This window comes from Dioscorea cayenensis, chromosome 17 (genome assembly GCF_009730915.1).
Source record: "Dioscorea cayenensis subsp. rotundata cultivar TDr96_F1 chromosome 17, TDr96_F1_v2_PseudoChromosome.rev07_lg8_w22 25.fasta, whole genome shotgun sequence".
Taxonomy (NCBI): Eukaryota; Viridiplantae; Streptophyta; class Magnoliopsida; order Dioscoreales; family Dioscoreaceae; genus Dioscorea; species Dioscorea cayenensis.
Window position 1 is genome coordinate 14,013,351 of NC_052487.1, and position 14,301 is coordinate 14,027,651.

A 14,301-nucleotide genomic window follows, 5' to 3' on the forward strand; every position below is an offset into this window, starting at 1 on the left:
GTGACTTAGTTTGTTCATATTGTCTATATTTGTGAATATTTGTTTTCTTGTTTGTTTTCTTTTTTTATTATTTTAGCTTTCTTTACATTTTCATTCTTTTTCTTTTCTTTAAGCTCACTGTGATTTATCGTATAGGATATTGGAAAAATCGTATGACCCGTGGGGGTACCTCGTCTCCATTAGTGAATCCTGATCCAAAAATTGAGAGGAATTTTGGAAGAAGGATCAGGCAGATCAACTTGAGCGAAACAGGGTCAGTGGAGGTAAGTGTGGAAGTAGGTCAAGATGAAAATATGGCCGGCAATGAGCAGTAGAGTATCTTAGATTATGCTCGACCGAACTTGGAAGGAATAGGGTCTAGTATTGTTTGGCCTCCAATTGCCGTAAACAATTTTGAACTGGAGCCCAATCTCATTTAATTGGTACAACAAATGTGTTAGTTCGATGGATTTCAAGATGAGGACCCATATGAGCACATAAGGAATTTCCTTCATATTTGTGATACTTTTAAGATGAACAACGTCTCTGAGAAGGTCATCCACCTTTGACTCTTTACATTCACATTACGAGGAAGGGCCAGACAGTGGCTAAATTCCTTGCTGAAAAGGTCATTGACAACATGGAAGCAAACCTCAGACACTTTCATTGAAAAATATTTCCCTCTTGCAAAGATCACTAAGTTGAGAAATGACATTTCTTCCTTTAAATAGTTTTAGTCCGAATCCTTGATGATGCTTGGGAAAGGTACAAGGAAATGCTGAGAAAGTGCCCACCTCATGGAATTGTGTAATGGAAGAAAATCTAGATTTTTTATAATGTGCTGAATATATCGACCAAAAAGATGGCAAGCAATGACTACCAATGGAGTTCTAAGCGAAGAAAACCAGTCAAGGCAGCCAGGATTTACCAAGTTGATGTTGTCACCAACTTGGCTGCAAGGTTAAAGCCATCATGAAGCAGTTAGATGCAATGATATCGATTTCTTCAAGTAGTGGACCATCTAGAGATAGTTGGGTGCCCCCATGTGAGACTAATGGCTTTGTTGATATGGCTGTAGGTCAGTTTAAACAAGTGGATTTTGTTGCACAGAATCGCCGATTCTAGAACAACCCATACAGTAACACCTACAATCCGTAGTGGAAAAACCATTCCAACTTTTCATGGAACCAATCAAGACAAGGGCAGGGTCAACAAAATAAAACTTCCACGCCGAGCACATAATCATCACAGCCCTTGTCCTCTTCAAATTCAATTACTGAACTCACCGGGTTGCTTAGGCAATTCATGAAGGATACTGAGAATCGTCTTTTGAATCATGAAGAGATGATCAGGAACACTAATGCCACAGTACAGAATTTGGAGCACCGTATGGCTCAAATGTCAAAATTAATTGAAGAGAGGCTTCTGGGGTCACTTCCTAGTAACATAGAAATCAATCCGAAGAAATCCCTCAAGGGTGTTTCATTGAGCAGGGGAAAGCAACTCCCAAATTATTCTGAAAAAGAGGCCATTATAGTTGTGGATGAACCATCTAGCATTATCCACCTCGAAACCCAAATTATAGCAAAGGAAACAATAATGGAACAGGGCAAGGAGAAGAGTGCACTGCCAATGTATTAACCTGACACGTCCGAATATGCGTGTAAACCGCAAGTGTACGGGTGTCGAAGTAATAATTACCCCGGTGAGTGGGTAGTCGAATCCACAGGGAACCGAAGTATTAGTAATAACCACTTCTCAATTATCTAGTCGGAATCAATTAATATGATGAAGTGAACTAATTGCAAGCAAAGCAAACGAGTATGCAAGAAATAAAGTAGAAGAGTCTCAATCACTAAGGATGAGGTATTCGGGCAATGATCCCCCTAAGATCTTCCTTGAAGCTCAAGATTCACTAAATGCTCTAGAATCGAGTCTAATGAGTCGAGGTAATCCAACGATAACCAATCCTTGTCTCCAAGCAAAAGGCACTAGTCCCCTACAAGGTCCCGGTGGAGAAATCGACCAATCTCAACACTTCACACCCTATATGACCGCATTATGCTATAAGGAAACCTAAGAGTGAAACCGATTCCTAAATGTAGATCCAACCCCTAATTCCCCGGCGAAGGATCCTAACCCCCTACAAGGTCCCAGCGGAGAAATCGAGCAATCTCACGCCTCACACCAAATATGGTTGCAAAGAGAATATGGAATACGGAGATAGGAAACACTCAATCGAAGGGGAAAGGGGACACTCCTCCATCTCAAGGCTCACCCTCTCAACCCTCTTTAATCTTGGAAATCTAACTCTAATGGAGACCTCTCACATCAAAGCATTAAATCAAGCAATGTAAATCAACCACAAGGATTAACAACACTAGCAAGCAATTAAATCACAAGATTAAAACTCAAGACAACTCGGATTAACTAGAAGCATTAAGAAAAATCAATTCAAAAATATAAATCTTAGGGTTCACATGCCCAAATACCCACTAGGGTTTAGCCCTCCATGGGCCTAGTTACAAAAACAATAATGGATACAATGAAAAGCAATAAAACCCATAGAGAAAACCCCTCGACTCGGCGGATTGGCCTTGATTGGTAGTTCTACATCTTGAAGGGTTCCTCTCCGAGCTAGGTCGCCAATGGCTCCCCAAGATGCTATGACGTCGAAGGAACCTATCAAAGTTGGTGAAGAACTCCCTCTCAATTGGCGAAGACCTTCTCCTCAAACCCTAGCCGCCTCTCTCTCAATGTCTATGCTCAAAGCTCCGCAAAAAGTCCCTTTAGAATCAGCCAAAAGGTGTATTTATAGCCTCACAACGCGTCTGTCACGTGCCCCCACGCGCCCGCGTGGGCTGCAGGAATTTCCACAAACGCGATGATAAACAATCTCCTCTTAAGGCCACACGATCGGGCACACGATCATATGGTAGGCTATACAGCTTTTCCTTCATCAATGCGTCTTGAAAGGTCTTGAAATCTTTACAAAGAGGAGGAATGTGGAGACATGGCTGCCTTTGTGCCCTTCCATTAATAACTTGGCTTGCAAAACTATGGAAGTTGGCACACATCTCCTCATACACGAACTCCTCTTGTGTCTTCCAACTTGATTTGTACAAGAACTCCCAATATTATGCCATGATAGCCTATCTTCGCTCCCTTTTGAAATCCTAATGCCTTCACAACCTATATGCATAAAAGAACACCCAATACACGAAATGAGACATAAACCGAATAAAATATGATGCTCAATGTATGTAAAACATGCATAAAAACATGTTCACTCAAGCACTTATCATAACCCAAGTTACCCTACCCTGTGAAAGTGCAAAAAGACCAACAGGATTAGCAATATAAGAAATTCCTCGACTTGTTCAAGACTTTGCACATCAATGTTCCATTTGTTGAAGCTCTTGCTCAGATGCTAAGATGTGCTAAGTTTTTTAAAGAGTTGCTTGACACGTCCGTATATGCATGTAAATCGCAAGTGCACAGGTATCGAAGTAATAATCCTAGATGAGTAGATATCATATCCACAGAGAGTAGGGAATAAAGACACTTAAGTTGTTTCTTAACTAATGTGGAAGATGAATAGTGATAAGTGTGACAAAATATGAAATAACAAAAATAAAAGCAACAAGATAGAGAGCACAAGTAAAGGAGAAGGTAAGGCAATCGATAAAGATGGGGTACCCGGATATTGATCCGCCTAGGACAATTGTTTCAAGTGCAAGAACCCTCTATTAAACTTCCTAATTGATGCAACAATGAGTCGTGGAAATCCTTAATTACATGATCCCAAATCTGAGGTCAACCTTGCCTAACTCTATACATGTCCCAGAGGAGAGATTGAATAACCTCTCAACCTCGTACTCGTATAGAATTGCAATGAGCTCTAGGGATTCCAAGTGATAAACCCTATTCCTATGTATAGACCTAACCCTTTGGTCCAGGTGGAAGATCCCTAGCCACAATTAAGCCCTAGGTGCTAAAATCACTTCAGCGCTTCACTGCGTTGCACTCGCAACTAAGCCCCAGCGAAAGGTCATCCCTTAGCCCATTCACTCTACTATGGCCGGAAAGAACTCTTGGAACGTGGAGGTTCGATAGATCACACCGTAGGGGAAAGGGGACGCTCCGCTACCTCTTGACTCATCCTCTCAACCCTCTCCAATCAAGCTTTATCTAACTGTCATGGTGTGTCACTCACTCACAAGAGTTACCAACAAGAACTCTCAACCCTAGTGTCACTCTAGGGGAGTATTCATACAATCAAGTCTCCAAGATTGGAACTCACAATAAACATCAATTAATTGAAAGCATAATAAAGAGATTCAATGAAACAAATACATCCTAGGGTTCACAAATACCCAAGTACCCACAAGGGGTTTAGCTCTCCACGGAGCTAGATACAATCAATGAAATCGAATGTAAAAATAAAGCATCCATAGAAAACCCCCTCGTTAGTCGTGGCGATGGTCTTGTGGAGAGTCCTCTACTCGTTGCTGAAATCGGGCTGAAATCGGTTTTCAAAGGGCTGAAATTGAGAATCCACATGCCCATGTGGGCGCTCTTGTGGATTTTTTACACGGCGTGTGGAATTTTCACACGCCCGTGTGCATTCTCTGTTTTCCTATTTTCTCAGCTGGCTGTAAACAGTTCTATTGTGGTATTTTTGGTACAGTGTTTTCTACAATACCCTGTTACAGTACCAGCCTGAAATACTCCCGAATCCATACTTTCATCGAGGTAACGCAAACGGACACACATTTACGTCGTGGATCGCCTTGCTTCTTTAATAACGGATATGTAGGTGGAAATCTTGTTCTATATGCACAAGTCGGAATGCTTGAATGTGACTGCCCTTGTGCCCCTCCAAATAGTTGTGCTAACTCGAGTACGAGGAGGTTGGCACACATTCCTACATCTGGAACTCGGCCTATGTCTTCGGGTTTGAACCTCAGCATGATTTCCTTCAAATTAGTGCATTACGACCCACATTAGATTGTTTCTCTCATAATCGGCATCACAACCCTACCTGCATGAAAGTAACATAAATACACCCACATTAGGGTTAAAACACGAGAAAAGTAATGCTCAACAAGGAAAGAACACTTTGTATTCTTATCGCACAAGTACTTATCAAAATTCCCCACACTTAAGCTTTTTCTTGTCCTCAAGCAAAGATTAAAACATTATATGCATAGGTGAAGGAAACATTGGAAGTTCTTGGCCTTAGGTTCACCAAAGCATACAAAGAGAGCATTCTACAAGTAAGGAAAATTTCAACACTAATATGAAAAATCAATGCTCTAGTTAAAAACTTGAATAAAAAAGGACAACAAACACGAAATCATTTAAGTGTGTGAGCTCATTCAAACAACCCACATTATATTCCTCAAAGTTCTAAGCACAAGGGACTTATTGATCTACACAAAGTAAAAAAAACATTTCAAAGGTGGTAGTAGCTTCACACATCCTCTAAGGTAGCCCTTTCCAAAGCGGCCGCTAAGGTGGCTGACACGTCCGAATATGCGTGTGTAAACCGCAAGTGCACGGGTGTCGAAGTAATAATTACCCCGGTGAGTGGGTAGTCGAATCCACAGGGAACAGGGCTACTAGTACTAACTTCTTCTCTGCTTTCTAACCTAATGATAAATGAAACGGTGTGGTGATCTAATGTGCGAAGAGATGAACACCGGAGATGAATATGCAAGGGTAAAATGGAAGAAGAATCTCAATCAGTAAAAGTGGGGTATTCGGGCAATGCTCCCCCTAGGATTCAGGTATTAGGTACCAGATAAGCAAAGTGTTTCTATGATGAGTAAGTTAAGTCGTGGAAATCCAAACATAATCAGGTCTATCTCTAGATCACCGATACTAGTCCCCTACGAGGTCCCGGTGGAGAAATCGCTCAATCTCAACACCTCACACCACATATGACCACAAAGCACTCTAGGGATTCCAAACTGTGTATCCAATTCCTAAAGATTGATCCAACCCTAATTCCCGGCGAAGGATCCTAACCCCCTACAAGGTCCCGGCGGAGAAATCGAGCAATCTCACGCCTCCCACCAAATATGGTTGCATAGAGCTTAGGGAATGGAGATAGAATACACCAATCGGAGGGGAAAGGGGACACTTCACTATCTCATGACTCACCCTCTCAACCCTCTTCAATCTTGAGGTTCTAACCCTAATGGAGATCTCTCTCCCACCAAGGCAACAAATCATGCAAACCAAATAACCATAAGATCAATAAGGCAAGCAAGCATTAAACAATCAAGAATGAAACTTAATCAAACTCGGATTAAATAGAAACACAAAGCAAATCCACAAAAGCTGAGAATCTTAGGGTTCACAAGCCCAAATACCCTCTAGGGTTTTAGCCCTCCATGGAGCAACATACAAAACACACCATCAATGAATGAAAGTACATTAAAACCATAGAAATAAGCCCCCTTATATATGAACTGATGGCCTTGATGGAGAGCTTCGACGTCTTGAAGGACCCACTCCGAAGCTAGGTTCACCGGTGGCTTCCTTGATGCTATGACGGAGGAGGAATCGATCAAAGTTGGTGACGAAGCGCCTCCAAAGCCGCAAAGACCTCCTCTCCAAACCCTAGCCGTCTCACCCCTCAAGAGCCGCACAAAAGATGACAAAGAATAGGGCAAAACGGCTATTTATAGGACTTAGATCGCGTCTGTCACGTGCCCTCACGCGCCCGTGTGGATTTTCCACGCGCCCGCGTGGGCTGCAAGAATTTCCACGCGGCCGCGTGAACAGTAATTTTACTACAGTAATGCTACAGTGAAATTACTACAGTACTTTTCACAAAACGCGATCCGAACACTCTTCTCTTAAGGCCACATGTCCGGGCACACGTCCACGTGGTAGGCTATAAAACTTTTCTTCATCGACGTATCTTTGAGAGGTCTTGCAATCTTCACAAAGAGAAGGAATATGAAGATGTGGTTGCCTTTGTGCCCTTCCAAATGGTGAATTGACTTGAATCTTCTTGGAAGTTGGCACACATCTCCACGTTTATCAACTGCTCTCGTGTCTTGGTCCTTGAATTGAACAAGAACTCCCAACATTGTGTCTTTATAGCGTATCTTTGCTTCCTTTTTACTCTTCAAGGCATTCACAACCTATATGCATAAAAGAACACCAAATACACAATATGAGACATAAACCACAGTAAAAATGATGCTCAATGCATGTAAAACATATATAAAAATATGTCTACTCAAGCACTTATCAGTGGCTTTCACACTTTCGAGGTGGTAGCTCTTTCTACCGGAGTGGTAGATTTCACCCATCCCATGAGATAGCTCTTTCTCTCATTAGGACATAACTAGTATCAGACTAATGAGAGTAGCTTCATACTTCATAGGTGGTAGCTCTTTCCACCCAACAAGCACAAATAAGAAATAAAACTATTTTGATCCTTTTTTTTAATTAACTAAAGAAACAACTATACTTAGTCCCTTTAACATCAAACTTGAGTTTCCAAAAGGGTTTCAAGAGTGAGAAGTACAACAAATGTTAAACGGGCAAAAATTCCTAGAAATTCAAGCAAAAACTAGAGCATGAGGATATTCAATATTAAAAATTCTACTAAACTCTCGAATACAATCATTGCAACTAAGGTGAACCACCATAAGCTATGTGAGCATGTATATCAATCAAAACTATAATATAGAAGATGTGTACACTATGAAACTTCCCCCCACACTTAAGTTGTACATTGTCCCCAATGTACTCATGTAAGCTCACTCATAATGTATATCAATTAAATTCAAATGTGGGATAAGCAATCAAAACAATACTCCCCTGACTCCTAGTGTTGTATTTGATGGAGCTAAGTCCTTGGGAGTGTTGTTCCAATGGGTTATGAAGCTCACACGGCCAAGTGCTGAAATACCTTGGCCGTGCCTATGACAAAGTTCTCAATTCCCATGATGACAAGACCATCTACACGCATACATGAGGGGGTTCAGTAAAGCTCAATAAAAATAAAACAACTTAAGTATATAAAAGATGAAGCAATGAATATAATTCGAGACAGCAAAATAAAAGATAAACTCAGAAGGGGAGTTCTTTTTGAGAATACAAGTCCAAAATATAAGTGCAAAAGTAAAAGAAATGAAAAAAAAACAAATCAAGTGTCGGTGTCGTGCTCTGGCTCCTCTGCTGGTGATGAAGTACATGGTGGGTCAACCGGTGCTAGAATAGGGGATGGAGGTGCTGGACATGCCGGGGGAGTTCTCGGCCGCATGACAAATGACGAGGTGACATCTCGCTCTAAAATCCGCTGTAACATGTCGAAACATGCCATGAACTCTGTATGCTGTGTGACCTGTGTAGCCCGAATCTCAGCAATCTCTGCTCGAGCCTCAGCGATCTTTGTCTGTATCAACCCCACAGCACTCTCGAGCCTCTCAAAACAATCATGGGCTCGAGATGGTGAAAATATGTGTACTGGGGTGGATCCTCTGCCATATGAGGTGACTCGGTCTCCATCGGTGCTGGCTGAGGCACGGGGGTAAACTCGGAAGCCTCGGCATCATCGCCCTCCTCCTCGGCTATCTCCGGAACTGGTAGCACCAGAGCATAAACCCCCGTCCAAACCCTGTGAACCATGAACATCAATCTCATCATCTCCAGCCTCAGGGGCGCAGGTATACTCATCTTCTCGGCCTCACGAATTGCACCCAAGAGACCCATACCCAGAGCTAATCTCGTAATGTATGGACCCGAGAAGATCGCTTCCAATCTGGTATACTGGCCCTGATGTCAAATGTAGTCAGCGACGATGTGCCCTAGATGGATCAGTATGCGCTGCATCATCGAATACAAGTACAGATGCTCCTGCCAGCTCAGAACGCCAGTGCTATCACCATGGCCATTCACCGACCTGCTCATGATGGCATCTAAATATCTGTATGCAGGTCGGGAAAGACACGTGGCCTTGGACATCCCTGGCTCATACTATTTCTGACCACACAATGTTGTGTAAGCTCTCTACGGGGTCAAAGCTCCAGGATAATCAGTCAGTAACTGAGAATACTCCTCAGTATCTGTGAATACCTCCTTGTATAAGCCAAGCTGGACTGGAAACTACGTGATACTCATACTCTGGTGATGACCAAGTGCTCTGAACTGAACGGCGTCGAGGCTGTCGAACCTCGAATAGGATCTGTTGAACTCGAATGATGACAAGACCTCCAGTGGGAGCTCACGGATGGCTGGTTCTCTAATCGACAACAACTGCCTCCAACCACCCACCGACACGAGATCCTCGCCCTCATCGGTGAACTCGTCTCCCTGCTGTAAATCTCTCAGTATGCTTGTGTCTAAGAATCGAGTCTATCCGAACCGAAGTCTCTACAAATGCTCGAAACGGGCTTGATGCTCGGGTATAGTGAATCTCATACTCTCGGACTCAGGAGATGACTCACGCAGCCGCTTATCAGCTTTCTTCTTTAACCTGGCTGCCACAATCCACAAAATTTGAAAGAAAACCGATCAAACAAGTCAATTAAGCAATGCTGCAGAAATCCACACGGTCGTGTGGAATTTTCGCACGCCCGTGTGGATCCACGGGGCATGAAAAAGGCACGGGCACGCCTCAAAAATCAAAAAATACATCATGAAATCACTTTTAACTTCGTTCTAAACATGCATACTGATTCTAATTATAGAAATGAAGCATTATTCACCAGTTTCATCGATTAAAATTAAGAATTTTCAAAGAGAACAAAAGATAGGGCTTATCGATGAGTTGAAGTGGAAAATCTTGAAGCAGACGAAAAACCAGGCGAAAATCCCTCCAAATATGGCAGTGTGAAGTCGGGAAGAAGTGTGATGGTGCTCTCAGGTGAAGAGGGAGTGTGGGAATAAGAAGAAATGATGATCCTTTAAAAGGACTCGCGCCACTTGGTGTTCTGTACAACCGCACGGGCATGCAGAAATTACCCACGTCCATGCCCCTCCACAGGAAAGCTTCACAGGGACAGGTGCACGCTGTTGTGCACTCTCGGAAAAACACTCACTGCCTCTAAACGCAAATACACAGGCGTATGGGAAATACCCACGCCCGTGCTCTCGACCCATAGGGGCTGCTGCATACCCCTGTGGCTTCTCTGTCCACCCGAGAAGAATTGCAAGTGTTTCATACGCCCGTGTGGAAATTACGCATGGGCATGGGCATTCACAAGCCCAACTCACAGGGGCAGCCGCACGCCCTTGTGTCTTCTCAGGATGGAGAGAACTCGTCTGCAGAGATCCGCACGGGCGTGTGGGAATTACCCACGCCCGTGTGTTTTTCACAAGTTCGCCCACAGGGGCGAGTCCACGCCTGTGTGCTCTCGGGATAGTTTGCCAAGTCTCTGCAGGAAATCACACGCCCGTGCGGAAATTACCCACAGGCATGCGAGAATCACAAAGTTGTTCGCAGGGGTGAGTCCATGCCCCTGTTCCTTCTTTCGATGAGCTCACAATATAAAACCACGAGCATGTGTTAATTCCACACGCCTGTGTGTTTTCACCGGATGAATTAGAAAACTCTGCAGGCTGTGCAAAAAATTTCTAAACATGTTTACACACTCAAAGCCTGCCTTAATATTCAACTATACCAGTGAGAAACATGATAGATAGCTCAAACGGCCAAAACTTCATCAAATTCACATGAAAACACACGGTGAAATTACAAGTCCACAAGAGAATCACAGCAAAAGCATCAACAAATCAAGACACCAACACTCAATAATTTATTCAAGCAAACACTAAACTACCAAATTAAGAAAATAGTAAACACTTGGGTTGCCTCCCAAGAAGAGCTTGTTTAACGTCACTTAGCTTGACATACCTTGTCTTACCTCACGGGGGCTCATAGATGAAGGTTGCCCTCTTACCCATGGCTTAGAAACATGATGAGCAAAGTCTCTTGAAGGTAGAGAGGGAATTATCAGGCTTGGGACCACCTAGCAATAATTCATCCAATTTGTTCAGTTCGGGCACGTCTCCAACAGCCTTGGAGCGTTTCCGGTGGTGACTCCTAGCCCTCTTCATCTTTCGGATCACCTTCTTCATGATTCCCAGGGTAGATGGTACTTCTTCAATCGAACCAAGCATCATGATTCCTTCATTGTCCACCTATTGGTTAAACAAACCCTCGTACGGGTCCAGATTGAACATTTCCTATATATATTCATCAACAATCTCATCAGTAGTATCTAGAAAATACAAAGTATCATCGAAATCAAGAGAATGCCGCATGGCTTCAGCAAGGCGGTATGTGAGCTTGTCATCTCCAACTCTCAATGTTAACTCTCTGCCGTCCATGTAAATCAATGATGTGGAAGTCCGCAAGAACAGCCTCCTGATCACTTTCCCGCAAGTGTACGGGATCGCCAAGTAATACCCCTCGTGCGAGCACGAGGGGGTCGTATTCCCAAGGGCCCGAGAAGCTACTCTTACTTCCTCTTCGCTATGTTGTTTAACCTCCAAGTTTGAATGTGATAGTGATAAAACAAATAAACAAGTAAAATGCAAATAAAATGCTAACAATGAAGGCAAGATACGGGGGATAATCAAGGAAAGAAAGCGGTCGCGGATGAGGATCCTCTTAGGGGCTACTAAAGTGTGCAGGATACCAGAACTAACATGCAATTGGCTAGTTGGACGGAGAAAACCCTAGATTACGTCAACCCGATGGTCACGGCAATTGACACCTAATCCGGTACGAGTATTGGATACCGAATCTCTTCTGCCCAAATCCTCCTACGATTGCAATGAGAAAGGTGGTTTTCTCAAGTTAGGGTTAGAATACAAGCTAATACTTAACCCTAGAATTGGAGGGGTATAAATACCCGATGGTGACAGCGTATTTTTACTTGTTTCACTTCCAAACTTGGTGAGTCTAACACTAGGGCAATGATCATGCAACCTAGCATTAACTAAGAATTGATATACCGAGTTCTCATGCATACCAAAGCATTCAAATACACCAAGTAAGGATCACAAACAAGCCAAAATACAATAGAAAGAACCAAGCATCCATACAAGCACAAGTTCACCCCCAAGGTTTACCTACATCCGGTGACCTTGGGGTTTAGTTGTTCATAGTCATCAAATACAATAAGAAATCCATGAAAACAACCAAATAAAACATAAGAAACACTCCCTCAAAGAATGAAGGCTGGAGAAGCTTCCAAAGACGCCACACAAGAGGTGGCTTCCCTTTTCTTCAACCTCCTCTACACAAGCCTTAGGAATAGATCTCACCCAAAATCGTGCTCTCCTAGTCGAATCCTCCATGGAAATACCCTCAAAACCTTACTTTTAGCTCCGATTTGGTGTGGTGGTGGTGAGCTCCAAGAAGAAGGCTTCCCCTCCTCAAAAGAAACCCTAACAATGCTTATAAAGGGATGAACTCGGGCATCCCTGCGGGTGACCTCACGCTCACAATACTGCCCACGAGGATGGTCATAATACTGCCTGTAAGGAAATCCAGACTTAGACTTTTTCTAAAATTTTCATGTTCCAGGCTGCTACATTGCATGTACAGTGCCCGGGTCCAAAAATGACGTTTTTGATGTCGATTTCTTCTTACATTCTGTCGTTGAGCTCACCTAGGCCTCCTTTGTTCCTGGAACATGAAATAAAATGATTAAACCATTAAAAAGGCATTGAGTTCTCAATAAAATATGATAAACATGCGCATTGGTACGTACAAAATACATATATTTAGACGTTTATCACCTCCCAAATATCATGGGTACATCCGCATCCTCATCGACGTCTAGCACCACAAATTCTACAGGAAATATGGAAATATGTACTTGTCCACCTTTACAAGCACGTCTTCAATGATACCCCTCGGATGTTTCACTGTTCGATTCGCCAATTGCAAAGTCATCTGAGTGGGCCTAGGCTCTCCCAAGCCTAGCTTTTGAAAGAAGGTGTATGGCATGACGTTGATACTGGCCCCTAAGTCCGCCAATGCAATTTCTTTACTGAAATTGCCAATGTTACATGGAATGATGAAGCTTCCCGGGTTTTTCTTCTTGTTCGGCATATTCTTTTGCAACACCGCTGAGCAAGAAGCATCTAAGATCACTGAAGCACTGTTCTCCAACTTCCTCTTGTTGGTCAACAAATCTTTCAAGAATTTTGCGTACTTAGGCATTTTAGCCAATGCCTCAACAAAAGGAATATTGATGTGGAGTTGTTTGAACAAACTCAGGAACTTATTGTACTGTTCATCCCCTTGGTCATTCTTCAATCTAGAGGGATAAGGGATTCTTGGCTTGAAAGGTGGGGGTACCACCTCCTTCTCTTTTCTTGCTCCCTTCTCAACCTCTATAACCTCGGGTGTGTGTTCATTGGGCTTCTCACTCGGAAGCTTACCCTCAACCTCACGACCACTTCTCAAAGTGATCGCCTTCACATGCTCTCTAGGGTTGGTCTCGGTGTTACTCGGCAAGCTTCTTTGTGGCCCTTCCGATAAGGACTTCACAATCTGCATTACTTTGTTTTCAAGATTATGCAAGAGGCGGTGTGGTTGCAAAGTGTAGCCTCAACTGATTGGAACCTTGTATCAGATGATTGCACAAACCTGGTTAAGGCCTTCTCCAAATCATTCATTGGGGTCTCCAAACTTGAAACTCTGTTTTCCATTTTTGGGGCTTGTTGTTGTTGTCGAAAACCCGGTGGCCCCATGGCCTTTGGTGGACCTTGGTTGCTCCACAAGAAATTGGGATGACTCTTCCAACCCAGATTGTAGGTGTTGCTGTATAGGTTTCCTTGATTCCTCATAGCATTACCTACAAAATAGACATTCTCAATCGAAGATGCATCACCAATAGAGATCGGGCAATCGGAGGGAGCATGTCCTCCACCACACCCGGTGCAAGTAGTCACGGCCGCCACTCTATTCGAAGTTAGGAGATCTAACTTCTTACTCAATGATTCCACTTGAGCCGCCAATAAGGTTATTGCTTCAATCTCATGGAGGCCGGCCACCTTTTTTTTCTCCTTAGCATTCCATTAGTAGCTGTTTAACCCCATTTCTTCAATTAGTTGACAGGCCTCACCAGGGGTCTTGCTACCTAAGGTACCTCCTGTTGCCGCATCCAAGAGTTGCCTTGTACTCGGATTTAAACCGTTGTAAAAGGTCTAAACAATCATCCACTTCGGGAATCCATGTTGTGGGCACTTTCTCAGGAGCTCCTTGAACCTTTCCTACGTCTCAAATAGAGACTCCAATTCCAATTGTACGAAGGATGAGATCTCATTCCTAAGTTT

General features: G+C 43.3%; 1 non-coding gene across 1 annotated transcript; it reads left to right on the forward strand.

Moving 5' to 3' along the window:
• The first annotated feature begins 14,194 nt into the window (after positions 1-14,194).
• LOC120281542 lies at positions 14,195-14,301 on the forward strand. The gene has a single exon (XR_005542680.1). It is a non-coding gene; the product is annotated as a small nucleolar RNA R71 (small nucleolar RNA).